The 17,758-nt window shown below is 40.2% G+C and overlaps 1 protein-coding gene across 1 annotated transcript in view; it reads left to right on the top strand.

The window, feature by feature from the left end:
* Positions 1-1,280: 1,280 nt before the first annotated feature.
* The window catches only part of LOC124144048 (phosphatidylinositol 3,4,5-trisphosphate 5-phosphatase 2A-like), a 126,184-nt gene continuing 109,706 nt past the window's right edge, over positions 1,281-17,758 (top strand). The window contains exon 1 of the mRNA XM_048384944.1: positions 1,281-1,358. The gene's annotated coding sequence lies outside the window, so the exon portion shown is untranslated. The remainder of the gene's footprint in view (positions 1,359-17,758) is intronic.

The following is a 17,758-nucleotide window of genomic DNA, read 5'->3' as shown; positions in this document are numbered from 1 at the left end:
TTGCAATATGCAATATTTCACCCAAGAGGATATATGTAACAGTTATATTTGTAAATCTGCAATGTACTTCTCAACCTTTGGTTTAAAAACATCAATGCTTCACTCATGTAGCTAAATGTTTATATTTCCTGTATATGCACACTGGGTCATTTGGCCGCGAAAGCAAAAAAAACTTGATTTAATTACCCGGACTTATTTACAATATGTAGTACTTTCACAGAGCGGTATTTTGGGTATGGAAATTGTTTTGTCTCGTGGAGTAGCTGTAACGCCGCAGTCAGCCATATCCGAGGTGTGTCATGTCGGTTTGTTTGTTGTTTAACCCCGCACGCAGCAATATTCCAGCTATATGACAGGTTCTGTAAATAATCGAGTCTGGACCAGACAATCCAGTGACTGACATAATGAGCATCGATCCACGCAATTGGGATATTATGACATGCGTCAACCAAGTCAGCGAGCCTGACCACCCGATCCCGTTAGTCGCCTCTTATACGACAAGCATAGTCGCCTTTTACGGCAAGCATGGGTTGCTGAAGACCTACTCTAACCCAGATCTTCACAGAATCATATTAGGGAGGTTATAATTAATTACTGGCATATAATTTCTTACATATATGTGTGTTTGCGTGTGTTTGCGTGCGCGTTGTTTTTTTTTATCCTTCGTGTTGTTTAAGCAATGTCGGCATTTATGTGATCTTTTTAACAGTCTTGAAAAAGTCATGTCGTTGTTGATAAGGGTGACGAGACGCCGCACTGTCATAAAAAGAAAAAAATAAATCAATAAGTCAACATAAATTTATTCACATTATTATCTCAACCTATCCATAGTTTTTCACCATCACTGACCTTTGAATAAACTGGGTGACTGCCCCCCCCCCCCCCCCCGAAAACATTTTTCCTTGTGAAAGTTAACTTGAATAAGAAATGAATAACCTTATTTGCCCCCCCCCCCCCCCCCCCCCCCCCCCACCCTGTCAAATAAAGTTAACTACGGCCTTGGTGGCGTTATGATTGTCACCCAGTTTATTCAACTTTGTGTTGAATGAATTTTGTATATACAAAAATGTCACGATGACCTTCCATCATTTTAGTCTCGCGATCGAATAAAAGGCAAGTGCTTATCAAAAGATACACAAATAAATGTACGAAACAGTTTCTCAATAGAACACTCGAAATACACATTTTACAAAGAGTTTCTTTCAAGCACTGTGAACTAAAATTGGCGCGCATGAGTAGCTGTCAGTAATGAGTGCTCAATGGCAAGGTCACGTGGGCATCGCGATTACTTCCTGTTTGCGAGAGCAATAGCACACAGGGTTCAGCGGCAGATGTAGCGATTTCAAACGTCAATCGAGGTATGTGTTTGTGTATTTTTGTATATTGATAGTTTCAGCAAGTGACTTAATGACACACCTTTGTCAAATATAATAGTTTCCTTAAATTTTATAAGGAAAAAATAGCATCTGTCACAGACTGATGTCGCGCTCCTTATGTTGTGATCACGAAGTGACACACACACACACACTCTCTCGGTGGCTCTCAGTGGCGAAGTCTTTACCATGTGAAGGTGATCGCATTACCTGGGTCGGAGACTCGATATAAACACCATCTGTCTGGGGCGAATTGTATTGACTGTGGCCACTTTTATTATACACATGGCAATGTGAGTGGAAGAAAACAATGAGCGAGGAATGAACTGTAACCAATATATTGGTGCCTTCACCGTATTGAAAGGCGACATTGAATTAATCGTCTGCGAGTTTGTTGGTATAGACTATTAGTTACATGGACCTGTGCTGAACTTTGATTTCGTGTTTCATAAATATTTACACGATTCTGCAGATGATTTCATTCAAATTTTATAACTATGTTGAATAATTCAGTTTGTTTTTGGCGAAAGTTGGTATTTTCTTATTATATAAATATACACTTTGTGTGTTAACATTGGGTTGAAATGGTGAGTTATGGGTTATAGCTTATACAAATCTGATGAGTGTACTTCTACCAAATAGGTGATTCAATACAGTTATGTTCAATCATTTTACAGTTAGTATGTTATGACAGTGTCACGAATGAGTCGTATGACATGTTCATAATCATATATAAGCTGGTTCATATTTCTGACTGAGGCAAAACGGCAAATATGGACAAGAAATTACTCCATTAGCAAGATCCTGTTCTTCAGAATTTCTACATATTCACTGTATATAATGCTTAATGATACATCTTAGCTATTATATCATACTCAAAATGCACATTCTGATGTCTCTCTCATGAAATGCACACAGCTGATGCATTGAGAATAGTATGGCTGGGACGGGTAATTTGGGTACCCGGGTCGGGTGGGTACTGAGTAGGACCCAGGTACCCACAGGACTACCCGGACCCGTGGTTAGTCACGCGATATATTGTTTAATGATAAAAATTATCTAGAACTCCATGGTTACACTACAAGTCACTTAGGTTCACATTTCTTTTTAACTATGCGCCCATTCTGACTTTTCATGTGCTTGAATACAGATATAACTCAAGTCAACTTCAGTGTATGCATGACCAGATTGTTTAATACATGTATCTAAATACGTTTTGCCTGTGCTATGGTAAAAAAAAGTCCCAATCAGACATTTTGAGACATCTCTTGAGACCTACAGTGAGTACCCAGGTAATAGGGTGTGGGTACCCGGTAGTAAATTTGGACTCGTCCCAGTCCTAGAGAATAGTTCTGATCCAGCTAATTGACATTAAAAATCTGCCTGTCTGTCGTTCTTGTGGTGAACTTCCTGGTTGCCCAACTATGGGTTTCAGCCCAGAGCTCAGGAAAATGTTCGCCCTTGTCTGCCATTAACGTTATGACCTTCAAACAAACACATCTAAGTTATCTCGTGCAAATCTAGATTTCTTCAATTTCTAAAAAAGACGATATGGGGACTCTTTTCTATCATATATTTAAAAAGAACTTAACCATTTTTGTTTTGAAATATTTTATTTTAGAGACTAATGTTAGTCAATGTTCACCATGGTTACCAGATCTGAATTTACATCAAGTAATATGCTTTGGTTTTATCACACAGTGTCGTATGCTTGTTATGTGTGAGAAAAAATAAACATAATTAATCACTAATATCTTGCACATTTGTGAGGATGATGATTGAAAGTAACTTGATATGAATTATCTGATCGATTAGAGTGCTCCGTGCCATATCAATTCAGGCCAGACATATTTATTTTCTTCTTAAGGAAAAGTCACGCATAAAGTTTGCAAAAGCTAAAAATAGATAAATGAATAAATATGGAGGATATGATTGAAAATATCCTGTTTAAAAATCTGTTTGTGTCAGTTTGTTCTGTATGTTTTAAGAGATAGACTTTCAATTTGAATTTCAAATTAGACTCAATACAACCCTAATCTCTCTTGAAACATAATTGTGAGTGACTTTATCATAATACATGTTATACAATGAATAGAAGGTCAATATTATCATATTATCAGCCAAATGGACAATTTTATACAATTTTGTATTGTTGGGATATCTGTTGAGATATTCAAACATGACTTTTGTTTCATATTGTCAGTTAGACAAACACTTAGTCAATGAAAATATGTCTTTAAAATAATAAGAAATAATAAAAGAAATTTTCCGAAAGAACCTTTCCTCTTCTCATATTTTTATGCTGTGGAATCAAGCAAACTAGTCTTGTTTAGTTTGATATAGACTTGCCTAGGCTTTAAGCATGTTTAGTAAAAAAAAAATCGTTAAAAATATAAATTCCACACTCATGTATGCTATGAACTGATATATAACTAACTATATACATGATATAATATCAGAAACACTCTGTATTTCTACACACATGGGTATGCTTTAAAACGATATTACATGGTAGTAGTTCAGTCAGCAGTTCTACAAACATGACTATTCTTAAACCAGTTCACGATTTCATTGTCAAAAGCAAAAGATTCGAGTAGCTTAATTTTATGCATGTAGTAATGGAAAACTGCTATATCTTATTTCACAGACACCACTTGTATTGTCTTCATATATTTCATTTGTGTATTGAGTATGTTTATGTTTAGCACTCTCTTATATATAATCTGATATATAACCAGCTGTTGTAAAATTATTACCAGGAGAGGTATTTACGTAAGCAAGTTTTGCCTGTTTACCAATCCAGATTTCTTTTGAAATAAAAATATGTTTAACTCTTTCATCACTGGCTGCCCCAGAGTTATGTCCCTTGAGACCCTGCAGTCCCTGACACTGACAAGCCCTGTACACTGGCCTCCCTGGCAGTATTATTGGAAAATCACACTATCATTTTTGATGCACTTTTTCTACCAGAAACTTGCTTTTAATATACATTTATCATATACCATTGTAAAGAGGATTAAGTATACTTTAATATTCTTTGTTGTTATTGTCTGTAACCTTTGTTATTTTCTAATTACAGGTGTTTACAAGTGAAATAAAACTTGAAAACACTGAAAAAATGAAAACAGACAATGAATTTTGGCTCAAATTGTATTACAAATCACAAAAATAAATCACAGATACAAGGTAAACATAACACAGTGGTCTTGTCATCTTGGACGGCACAGGTAATCCCAGGTGTTACAGGTAAATTCTCTTCATGCACATCTGTAAACAAATAAACAAGTTTACAACTCTTGGTACTGACTTTGTTTTCTATACTGATGTCACATATTACTTATGATACACTTACAGCCTCTTAGGTAAACTCGTTAACACAGGTAAACTTGTAAACGCAGGTAAACTCGTTAACACAGGTAAAAACACAAATATTTGATTTATTTTGTTCTTTTTCAGGATTTGAAACAAAAATTAAGTATTTAAGTTTTTAAAAAGTTATTTATCACATTATCTGAACATTGAACCACAGCTACTATAAGAATGACATCACAGGGAAGATAACACAGATTGATCTGAAGAGGGAAACATTGTAAAAGGACGGAAAGATCGTATATTCAAGTTCTGCAAATATACAAGTTGTGATAACATATTTACAATACACTGCTATTTACAATTGCATAATAAATTAAATCAGTACTTTATTAAATCAATTAATAAATAATAAACATTACAGTTACTAAAATTTAAATTAAGATGTAAAAAACAAGAAAACAAACATGAATATGGAAATAAATTTTATTCAAATTGAGCGAAATATAAGGACATACGACAAACCGGCAAACTACAATTCGGATTGCGATCAGAAAAATAAATTTAAAAAAAAGAAACAGATACGTCATGCCACTCACCTTTGTTGTTGTTGTGATCGCTCGTTCACGTGTAGGCTGCATTCTCATTCGTCGCACTGATAATCTGTTCAAACACAGAATCATTGTAAAACAGTTGGAAAAAATCAATAGCACGACTCTTCACTCACCGTGTCAATATATATTCTTGAATCCGGTCGCCTCTTCAAAATCCCTCATGTCTCCACTGTTGTGTGTCCCTCTGCCACTCCCATTCTCGAAAGTTGGCGGGGGGGGGGGGGGGGGGGGGGGGGACACCTCGTCGAAACCGTCAAAATCTTCACGAAAATATTCGCGAAATTCCCTCTCCCCTTCGCGTAAATTATTCAATTCAAACACATTATTATTCCCGATAAAGTCGTTGTTAATCATCTGATCGCTATCCGAATCGTAGTTGGCCGCCATTACGCTTGATTTACGATTCAAGCGAGAAAAATACCTGTCGCGAAAACAGGTGACATACCCGCGATTTTCGCGCCAAAAAGACGGGGAAATTCCATCGAATGACGTGTCAATACGTGTAGATCTCGTTTCCATATTTAGAACGAGATTACACACGAGAAAGGAAATAGAAAGAGCGATTTTGTAAACACGCTCGCGCCGCCCGATTTATCGGGCAGCCGGGTTCTGGGCCTCGGCTTATGCTGCCCGATTTTTCGGGCAGCCGGGTCCTGGGACACGGTTTATCCTGCCCGATAAATCGGGCAGTCGGGGCGAAAGGGTTAAACCATATACATGATATACCAGAATTTGAAAAAATTCATGTTTCTGTCCATCTGACCAACTGGACATATCAACCATGTTTTGATTGAAAGGTTAAAGGACAAGTTCGCACGGAAATGAACCCATTTTTCTTGTACTTTTTCCACATTAAAAATGTTAACCTAGAAATGTCATAGACTAAAATATAAAAATATCACAATTAATTAACATATTTTTCGCATTAAAACTATTTATATTTTTCACATTTACCAAGTGTTCTATTTCCATAACAAAAACACCATGGCTTATGCCCCTTGCAATATGACGTCATTGGTGCCAATTGATAAACATTATGACGTCGTCATGCTTTGTTAGAGCCGCTTCACGTGGTGTAGGTACAGGTGTGTGATTCTAGCGTCTCAGATGCCAGCTAGCATAGTGTTATGCTGAGTCACCACTGCGCCGGAATGTGTCGTAGGCCATGTTGTTTTACCGCAAACTGGTACTTGATATATTTTGCGTTGAGAATAGACAGGGACCAAGTTGAAATGGCACCAATGACGTCATAATCTAAGGGGGATAACTCAGGCCTGTTTAGCTCGAAAAAACGAAGGCCTCATAATGGCATATCATTTTCACACTATTGTGAGCTTCCTTCTTTCACTGTGAAAAAAATGAGTGTATATTTTCAAACACAGATACTAACTAATTCTAAAATTGCGTTTTGTTTAGAAAAAGAAAGAAAGTGATTTTTGCGTGTACACTTCCCCTTTAAGTGAAACATGGAAATTATGCATTCACAATTTTTCTTATGATCATGATGATGATCATTATTATACAGGAGATCGAAAGCTTGGGATTATGCATATTCTGTATTTATGTTTCCTCTATGGTAATGAACACAGAAGGAGATAATTATGCCAGTTACATTTATTAAGATTGATAAGCGGAAACTGAAACTCCCCACTCTCCCTATATTGTGTTGGAGTGTTACCATGGTTACCTGAAGCAAAGTATTGAGTCGTATGTGGATACAAATCGAGCATGTGTTGAAGGAGCGAGTATGGTTTTACACATCTTCCTGAGGCAAGGGAATTAACTGACTGTAAAGTTCCAGTTTCCACCCTTGCTTAACCAGACTGGAATTTCTGGGCTCGATCGTAGCGCCACCAGTGGTTATTTCCCTTCTATGTCCCTCCCATTGACCAATCAGATTCCACCTCTCACTTGCATCTGCTTCCAACGAAATGGCGGCGTCCAGTGAAGGCGATCTGATCGATAATCAAGATCTGTACTGTAATAAAAGGGGTCTTACTTTGCGAAGTGCATCAAATCATGTGAGCACTTTGATAAAACACATGAAAAGATTTGGAAAATATCTGTTGACGCTAAGTAAATGGTACACAAGCTTTACAAATCCTGCAATCAACCAAATCTGCACAGCTGTTTACGAACCGGATGTCGAATTCGTTGCGCAAATTTGATTGGACTGTGCATAGACTGGTAAGTCCAGTCAAAATATAATCCATAATGCTAGCCTAATTTGGCAAGAGTGGAAACTGGACTTTCATAGTCAGTTATCTGCCTTGCCTCGGGAAGATGGGTTTTACGCCGCTTTTAGAAATATTTCACCAATGTCATGGCGGGTGCAACAGAAATGGGCTTCATACATTGTACCCATGTAGGGAATCGAACCTGGGTCTTCAATGTGACAAGTGTACACCTTTACCACTAGGCTACCCCACCTTCCTGAGGTCGGTTGGTCAGGCTCGCTGACTTGGTTGATGCATGTCATCGATCCCAATTGTGTGGATCGATGCTCATGATATCAGTCACTGGATTGTCTGGTCCAGACTCGATTATTTACAGACCGTTGTCATATAGCTAGAACATTGCTGAGTACGGTGTTAAACAACAAACAAACGAACCTTCTTGCTAATGGGTTGAGTACTGCTAGTCACATTGAATGCAGAGATATCATTAAAGCTAATTCAGTTATCGCTATACAAACTTGTAGTCTTTGTCCCATTGACTTTCCTCAATAAATCATTTTTGTTTCAAACAAGAAACATAGCGCCTAAACTTTAATAGAGTAAGATTTCACAAATAATTCAAACTTCATATATTGTTGTACAGTCAATATTTTGAAGACCGCCTCCGTGGTCTGGTGGTAGAGCGTCTGCCCGGAGAGCGGAAAGTCTTGAGTTTGATCCCCAGCCGCGTCATAAAAGCCATTTAAAGATGGTACTTGTAGTTACCCTGTCTGGCACTCGGCATTAAGGGACTAAAACAAGGACTGGTCGGCTCGGAGTCAGTATACTGTGTCTGAGTGGGGTATTCATGTTAAACTGCGGCATGGTATCTCAGTGTGCTAGCACTATAAATCGGCATAAGTCCGGACTAGTACAAGCAGCCACACACACACGTGCATGCATGTCGCTATGTAAGTGCAATAATCTTGGACACGACGTTAAACCCAAATTCACCTTCACCTTCAATATCTTGAAACCCTGTTGTCATGGGAACTTCCGAGTCATGACAGAAAGTCTGTTTGGCTTTTATTCGTGAGTAGAAAGACCATGATGAATACATGTTATGATGTATTATAAAACGTGTGGGTTATAAAGAGAACTGTTATTAGCAGGACTAAGTCAGGTGTGTTGTATTTACATAATGATCTCTCTCACTTACTCTCCAATTCACATCACCCATCTAATCTGCGAGGAAAACATGCTAATTTATGATGTAGATAGTTAGCATCTATGAAGCAGTGTCAGTGACGGCAGCTGCTTCAGCTGCTGAGACATGTACGACCCACATCAGGCATGCCAGACAGAATGACATACACACATCACTGAGAGCTTCTCCTGACCTTGACTTTGCCTAAGAGATTGGACAGACACCAACTGCATTGTCAAGGACTCTTAACAACACTGATGTTAAACATTGTATTGTTTTTCCCGTGTTTGCAGGCTGTATTTTGCAAGAGCTGTACCCCATTACCTTAAAGGATCGCATTGTTTCACATGCTCACGGTTAAATTATCTAGGCCATGGTTGTTGACTTTGGCCACAGAATGTTTGATCTATTTTCCGTTTTGAATCTAATTGAATTTCAAGGAAATAAAAAAATGCTGTATTTGGTTGAACATGTTAAACGCATACTCATATTAGTATCTTTTAATTTTAGTTTTGTTGCTATGTTTTTATTATTTCTAATATAAAATAAATTTCAATCAACCCTGACCATTTTTTTTTAAAAATTCGTCTTTCCTAAGAAAACCTATACAGTTGTAGCGCTAAGGTGATCGTAACACCAATACCTTAACATAGACTTATTGCAGTCGTAGCGCTAAGGTGATTGTAACTTCAATACCTTAACACAGACTTATGGCAGTTGTAGCGCTAAGGTGATCGTAACTCCAATACCTTAACAAAGACTTATGGCAGTTGTAGCGCTAAGGTGATTGTAACTCCCATACCTTAACACAGACTTATGGCAGTTGTAGCGCTAAGGTGATCGTAACTCCCATACCTTAACACAGACTTATGGCAGTCGTAGCGCTAAGGTTATCATAACTCCCATATCTTAACACAGACTTATGGCAGTCGTAGCGCTAAGGTGATCGTAACTCCAATACCTTAACATAGACTTATGGCAGTTGTAGCACTAAGGTGATCGTAACTCCAATACCTTAACACAGACTTATGGCAGTTGTAGCGCTAAGGTGATCGTAACTCCAATACCTTAACACAGACTTATGGCAGTCATAGCGCTAAGGTGATCGTAACTCCAATACCTTAACACAGACTTATGGCAGTTGTAGCGCTAAGGTGATCGTAACTCCAATACCTTAACACAGACTTATGGCAGTTGTAGCGCTAAGGTGATCGTAACTCCCATACCTTAACACAGACTTATGGCAGTCATAGCGCTAAGGTGATCGTAACTCCAATACCTTAACACAGACTTATGGCAGTTGTAGCGCTAAGGTGATCGTAACTCCCATACCTTAACACAGACTTATGGCAGTCATAGCGCTAAGGTGATCGTAACTCCAATACCTTAACACAGACTTATGGCAGTTGTAGCACTGACAACCCTGACATATTTTCTTTAAAATTTGTCTTTACTAAGAAAACTTATACAGGGAAAGAAAATTGGTCTAGTATCAGTGATGAAGGAGTCGTGTGGTAGCCAAGTGGATAAGGTGTTGGCTAGTCACTCCACATGACCGGGTTTGATTCCCATACGGGTACAGTGTTTGAAGTAGGGTTGTCACGATAAATCGAAATATCCATATATTGCTATTGGTCAGTACTTAAAGTCAATAAATCGATTGTTAAATCAGTTTCCGATCAACAGTATCAATTTCAGTTAGGAATATCGATAGTTTCGATTGTATTTACCATAGTTTTACAGTTTCAATATAATACATGAGATGCTGTTCAAATTTGTTTTTCTTTTGATCATGAGTGGTAGTAATTTACGCATGGTAATGTGGAAGTTCCTTTTTTATAAATTATTGGGGTAAAGAAAAAGCAAATGAGTCATATCTCAAACTTTACTTTTTATTTGTTGTTATGGTTATCACATTCAAAGGAAACTTCAGTTCCAAGGTTTAATTCAACTCTAAAACTCTCCATCTAAAATGATACTCTGAAACTATCGATATTTATCGCAATAGTTGCTTGCAATATCAATAGTTATAGCAATAGTTTCTTTCAATATCAATAGTTATCGCAATAGTGATTTCCAGACCAATAGTCACCCCTAGTTTGAAGCCCATTTCTGGTGTCTCTCCCCCCCCCCCCCCCCCCCGTGATGTTGCTGAAATATTGCTAGAAAGTGGTGTAAGAACCCAGCTTAGTCAGTACTCTACCATGACATTGATGAATGCTTGATTCTGATTGGTTAAAAAGAGGTTTCCTTTTTGCTACGGAAACCCCTTTCAAATATATTAAGCCTTTCCACAAAAAAACGTGCGTTTGAATACATAGCTAGCCTACATATCGATTCATAGAAAATGGCTGCTGATCGATCACCCCCATATGAACTGTAAAACATATCTATATTTCCTCTAATACATGCTCGGTCTCTTATACCATCCAGGTTTTTAATACAAGCCGAGTCAAGGGCTCTCCTGAAATTAATAGATGGCATAGCTTCAAATAGAGGAAATACGGTAGTTTGATATCAGATATTTTGGCATTCTAGGCTGCAACCCTGACTGCTTTGATGATGACATTAAAAAATTTAACAAATGAAATGTTTATGAAACTGTTAGGGAAATGTTCTATGGTGACCAGAAAGGAAACAATTTACATGATTTAAGCTATTTTCTCATTAAACAACCGACAATGAAAGTAAAATATAACATTATAAACATTGTTTGAAAAAACTTTATTCATGACATGTTGTTTACAAACCTTTTTGTGATAGTTATTCGTTTGCCATCTCCGTCAACCACCATCGTAAGGATTTGACAGAAGAGGATTTAAAGTCCATCACTCAGAAAACACTCGTCCATTCGAAAATCCACAAAAACAATGTCCCGACATCATTAAAGTGTTTGGTTTCCGGTGCTGTCCGTTCAAGTAGAGGCTATTTGGTTATTCCAATGCAAACCGCTGTTTTGGCGATAGTTACTGCATTTATATCGCATTTGAAACTATTCCTTCGCACTTGGTAGCTGTACACACGATATTGCTTACGTTAATTCCGATAAGGCTTCTTTTCAATCTAATAGATAGGAGGGCCTGTTACTTACTTACTTACTTACTTTGGAGATTTAACGTGCGCTTTCCGACTGATGCTTATTTCGCACACGGGCCCGGCCAGGCCATTTAATGTGTTTCCGAAAGGGGCGAAAGTGGTCTGTGCAACCCAAGAGGGGGCTTTTAGGGGTTGCTTATATAGAATTTGAGAATTTTGAGATTTGGAATAGATGCCGATGGGATTGGGGAGGAGAACTAAGGGAGCTGGGTATGGTGGAGGGCCTGTTACATCCCCTTCTCAGCTCTAGCAGCCTATACCCATCCCCTTCTCAGCTCTAGCAGCCTATACCCATCCCCTTCTCAGCTCTAGCAGCCTATACTCACCCCCTTCTCAGCTCTAGCAGCCTATACGCATCCCCTTCTCAGCTCTAGCAGCCTATACCCACCTCCTCAGCTCTAGCAGCCTATACCCACCCACTTCTCAGTTCTAGCAGCCTATACCCACCTCCTTCTCAGCTCTAGCAGCCTATACCCACCCACTTCTCAGTTCTAGCAGCCTATACCCATCCCCTTCTCAGTTCTAGCAGCCTATACCCACCCACTTCTCAGTTCTAGCAGCCTATACCCATCCCCTTCTCAGCTCTAGCAGCCTATACTCATCCCCTTCTCAGCTCTAGCAGCTTAGACTCTCCCCCTTCTCAGCTCTAGCAGCCTATACACATCCCCTTCTCAGCTCTAGCAGCTTAGACTCACCCCCTTCTCAGCTCTAGCAGCCTATACTCATCCCCTTCTCAGCTCTAGCAGCTTAGACTCTAGCAGCCTATACGCATCCCCTTCTCAGCTCTGGCAGCCTATACCCACCTCCTCAGCTCTAGCAGCCTATACTCACCTCCTTCTCAGCTCCAGCAGCCTATACCCATCCCCTTCTCAGCTCCAGCAGCCTATACCCATCCCCTTCTCAGCTCTAGCAGCCTATACCCACCCACTTCTCAGTTCCAGCAGCCTATACTCACCTCCTTCTCGGCTCCAGCAGCCTATACCCATCCCCTTCTCAGCTCTAGCAGCCTATACCCACCCACTTCTCAGTTCCAGCAGCCTATACTCACCCCCTTCTCAGCTCTAGCAGCCTATACCCACCCACTTCTCAGCTCTAGCAGCCTATACTCACCTCCTTCTCAGCTCTAGCAGCCTATACCCATCCCTTTCGCAGCTCTAGCAGCCTATACTCACCCCCTTCTCAGCTCTAGCAGCCTATACGCATCCCCTTCTCAGCTCTAGCAGCCTATACCCATCCCCTTCTCAGCTCTAGCAGCCTATACTCATCCCCTTCTCAGCTCTAGCAGCTTAGACTCACCCCCTTCTCAGCTCTAGCAGCCTATACACATCCCCTTCTCAGCTCTAGCAGCTTAGACTCACCCCCTTCTCAGCTCTAGCAGCCTATACGCATCCCCTTCTCAGCTCTGGCAGCCTAACCCACCTCCTCAGCTCTAGCAGCCTATACCCATCCACTTCTCAGTTCTAGCAGCCTATACTCACCTCCTTCTCAGCTCTAGCAGCCTATACCCATCCCTTTCGCAGCTCTAGCAGCCTATACTCACCCCCTTCTCAGCTCTAGCAGCCTATACTCATCCCCTTCTCAGCTCTAGCAGCCTATACCCATCCCCTTCTCAGCTCTAGCAGCCTATACTCATCCCCTTCTCAGCTCTAGCAGCCTACACTCACCCCCTTCTCAGCTCTAGCAGCTTATACTCATCCCCTTCTCAGCTCTAGCAGCCTACACTCATCCCCTTCTCTGCTCTAGCAGCCCATACTCACCTCCTTCTCAGCTCTAGCAGCCTGTACTCATCCCCTTCTCAGCTCTAGCAGCCTACACTCACCCCCTTCTCAGCTCTAGCAGCCTACACTCACCCCCTTCTCAGCTCTAGCAGCCTATACTCATCCCCTTCTCAGCTCTGGTAGTCCATGGACAGTATTGAATACACTATGCCTTACAGAAAGTGGTCAAATGTAACAAATCTAATATTTGGGCTAACACTTCCTCAGTAAATTATTAATTCTAGTACTTTTGGGGGTTGAGTCCCATCCAGGATTCTAACCGACACTTATCGCCTGCACACAAAGTCAGCGATCTAACCCATTCAGCCACCACGGCTTCCACAAAAATGGAAGTCCGACAACTGGTAATCTACATCACACCTTGTGTACCCCTCTGATAGTGTAAATTGGCACGGGACCTATGACCGAGAGTTATCAGTACACTAGGAAGTGTCATGTTATGTTATGGTTGGGACTTTGAACTTTGAAGTGTCAAACTTACATTTGTCCCTAAGTAAAAGCTTGGTCCCTGCATATTCCTTCTTTATTCATCATGTTTGGTTGTCAAACCTCGGATAACTTGAAGTATTTACGCAGGTCCCTTCAACCTCGACACAATGGTGCTAAGGTGATTGTAAACAAAGACTTATGGCAGTCGTAGCGCTAAGGTGATCGTAACTCCCATACCTTAACATAAACTTAAGGCAGTCGTAGCGCTAAGGTGATCGTAACTCCCATACCTTAACACAGACTTATGGCAGTCGTAGCGCTAAGGTGATCGTAACTCCCATACCTTAACATAAACTTAAGGCAGTCGTAGCGCTAAGGTGATCGTAACTCCCATACCTTAACACAGACTTATGGCAGTCGTAGCGCTAAGGTGATCGTAATTCCCATACCTTAACACAGACTTATGGCAGTCGTAGCGCTAAGGTGATCGTAACTCCAATACCTTAACACAGACTTATGGCAGTCTGGCTAAGGTTCTTTGTATCCAGGAACCCTGATCCAGAGATGCTGTTGTTGAGATGCTCCGAGAAGACAATCCAATCGGTTAAACACACTTGAGTACATCCTTCCTCTGAATTATTGAAACAGAAACTGTGTCTGCAAGATTTAATGCCTTTGACCATGTTCAAGTTTGACCTGTTGTTAGGGTGTGACTAGTTTGAAGTGTTTTCTTCTGTTTCCTGTCTAATGATTTTATAGAAAATGGGTACAGACTTTCTTTGTGACCTTTGCACTCATGGTGCATTTTGGTTTCGGGCTAATAAAACTTTCATTTTCTTAAATTCATATCCACAAGGTTGACTTAATTGAAGGTTGATTCATTTCTGAAACTAAATACTATTGACTATTTCTTCAACTGTATTACACATACTGGGAAGTTGCTGTCGGAAAAAAAAGACAAAATAAACAAATTGAATTGGAGTGTCAAATTCTGAGAAAAGAAATCAGTGTGAAATATAAGACAATAATTTGAGTTTATTTCTGCAGAAATGTCTTTTTGCTGAAATTTTACTTGTCTGGGAAAGATGACTGTTTACCCGGCGGGGCGGTCGGGTAGCCTAGTGGTTAAAGCGTTCGCTTGTCACGCCGAAAACCCGGGTTCGATTCCCGACATTGGTACAATGTGTGAAGCCCATTTCTGGTGTCCCCCGCTGTGATATTGCTGGAATATTGCTAAAAGCGGCGTAAAACCATACTCACTCACTCACTCACTGTTCACCCGGCAGAGTGGGTACGGGATGGTGGCTGTCATCCTTCTAGTCCCTCACTGGCAGCTTGGGTCGTATACTCTTCAGCATCATTAACGGACGGAGTTACAAACATCCATCTCTCTTGTCAATTTGATACCGCCTCCCTGGCCTAGAGGTAGAGTGCCGCCCGGAGAGCGGAAGGTTCAGGGATCGCTCCCCGGCCGCATCATACCAAAAGACGTTAAAAGATGGTACTTGTTGTTACCCTGTCTGGCGCTCAACATTAAGGGGCTAAAACAAGGACTGATCGGCTCGGAGTCAGTATACTGTGTCTGAGTGGGGTATTCATGTTAAACTGTGGCATGGTATCTCAGTGTACTAGCACTATAAATCGGCATCAGTCCGGACTAGTACAAGCAGCCACACACACACACACACACACACACACATGCATGCACGTTGCTATATAAGTGCAATAACCTTGGACGCGATGTTAAACCCCATTTCACCTCACCACCTTGTCAATTTGAAGCCTAGAACTTGACTCGGCTATCTGGTATTACCCTAGCTGAAGTAAACTTATCTTTTAATGTCATGATAAGAAATATATATCACACATATCACTGCTAAAGGACATGACCAGGGCTCCAGATACAAGGCTGTATTGGTGTATGTACAAATGAAAATATGCACAATATTGTGGGGGATAATTTAGAAAATGTATCAGGTACGCATTGCAGCATACATGTGCAGTCTCATATTCATTTGTAGCTGTATTTCCCAAAAATTATATTGTGATTTCAAGCAGCGTATTTTCTTGAGTATAGTGCACACTTTTTTCCAAAAAAACACAGCTGTGTAAAGAGGATGCGCATTATACTCGCCAGAATGAGTTTGTTTTTTCCCCCAAAGCATTATGCAACAGGCATACATGTACAACAAAGAAAAAAGTATTTTTTATTGTTTATTGACCTGTTTTGCATGAGAGTAGCAATGTTGTGGTGCCCATCTAAAATGAAATACAACATTTATCCATTAAATACCATTCAGTACTCAAGTGTTATCTTTAGTCTTGCCACTACTCCAATATTAAAATAATCAGGAGTACATATTGCTGATGCTGAATAATTATATTAAGCCATGCATAACGTCAAACATTTTGTTCATAACAACATGAACAAGGTAGAACTGCCATAGCTTGTTTGTTTGTCTGAATGTCATAGGGAGTGGGCCAAGGGCAAGGACTAAAGTAATGAATTATCTTGACCTTAGATTGTCTTACCATGCTTACAGACCCTGATACAAATATATCAACTACAGCCCATGCAAGTCTATAATGTTTGGCAAGTCTAGATTACTGCAGTATCTGAAAATGAAGAGAATCACTGGGCTCCCTTTTTATTATATTTTTATTAAGATAACTGAGCAACTGTTTTTTCTGTACGATATGTTCATTTCAGAGACTATATGTTAGTCTACCTTGACCTGTGCTTGATGTATGCAATCTTGGGCAATGATAATTCTAAGTCCTTGTTTTATGTGGGATTCATCTAGGATTGTAGCCGAAGTGCCCATTGCCAACCATGGGAAAAGACATTGTATCCAACATTGGGAATTATCTTTATCACATTAAAACATCCTCACTTTCTTAAACTACGATATATGTGACCCATGAAGATCCGGGGTAGAATAGGTCTTCAGCAACCCATGCTTGCCGTAAAAGGCGACTGTGCTTGTCGTAAAAGGCAACTAACGGGATCGGGTGGTCAGGCTTGCTGACTTGGTTGATGCATGTCATCGATCCCAATTGCGTGGAACGATGTTCATGATTTAAATCACTGGATTGTCTGGTCAAGACTGGATTATTTACAGACCGCCATCATATAGCTGGAATATTGCTGAGTGCGGTGTAAAACAACAAACCAAACCAAAAACCAAAACGATGTATGTGATAGAGCTTGGGCCGTAACTCCCGGACTTGGGTCGGCTGGGTCCTGAGTAGGATCCAGGTACCCGCAGGACTACCCCGGACCCTAGGTTAGTCACATGATATAGTGTTTAATGACAGAAATTATCTAGAACTCTATGGTTACACTACATGTCACTGATATTCACATTTCTTTCTGACTATGCACACATTTTTTCTGACTTCCAAATGTTGGAATAAAGATAAAGCTTCAGTCAACTTCATGGTCACATTTTTTTATACATGTATCTAAATACGTTTTGCCAGGGCTATGGTAAAAAAAGTCCCAATCGGACATTTTGAGACATCTCTTGAGACCTACAGCATGTACAGTGAGTACCCAGGTAATTAGCGGTGGGTACCGGGTAGTAAATTTGGACTCGTCCCAGCCCTAGAGAATAGTTTTGATCCAGCTAATTGACATTAAAAATGGACTGTTATTCTGCCTGTCTAATTTTCTTGTGGAGAGCTTCCTAGTTTCTCCTGCAATGGGTTTCAGCCTAGAGCTCAGGAAAATGTTCGCCAGGGCCCACTTGCACAAAGCAATCTTAGCGATAAGACTATTGTAAGCGCTAAGATC

Source organism: Haliotis rufescens, unplaced genomic scaffold (genome assembly GCF_023055435.1).
Source record: "Haliotis rufescens isolate VD_foot unplaced genomic scaffold, xgHalRufe1.0.p SCAF_52, whole genome shotgun sequence".
NCBI classification, from domain to species: Eukaryota; Metazoa; Mollusca; class Gastropoda; order Lepetellida; family Haliotidae; genus Haliotis; species Haliotis rufescens.
The sequence above is the reverse complement of the archived record's forward strand: the minus strand, read 5'-3'. Positions and strand labels throughout refer to the sequence as shown.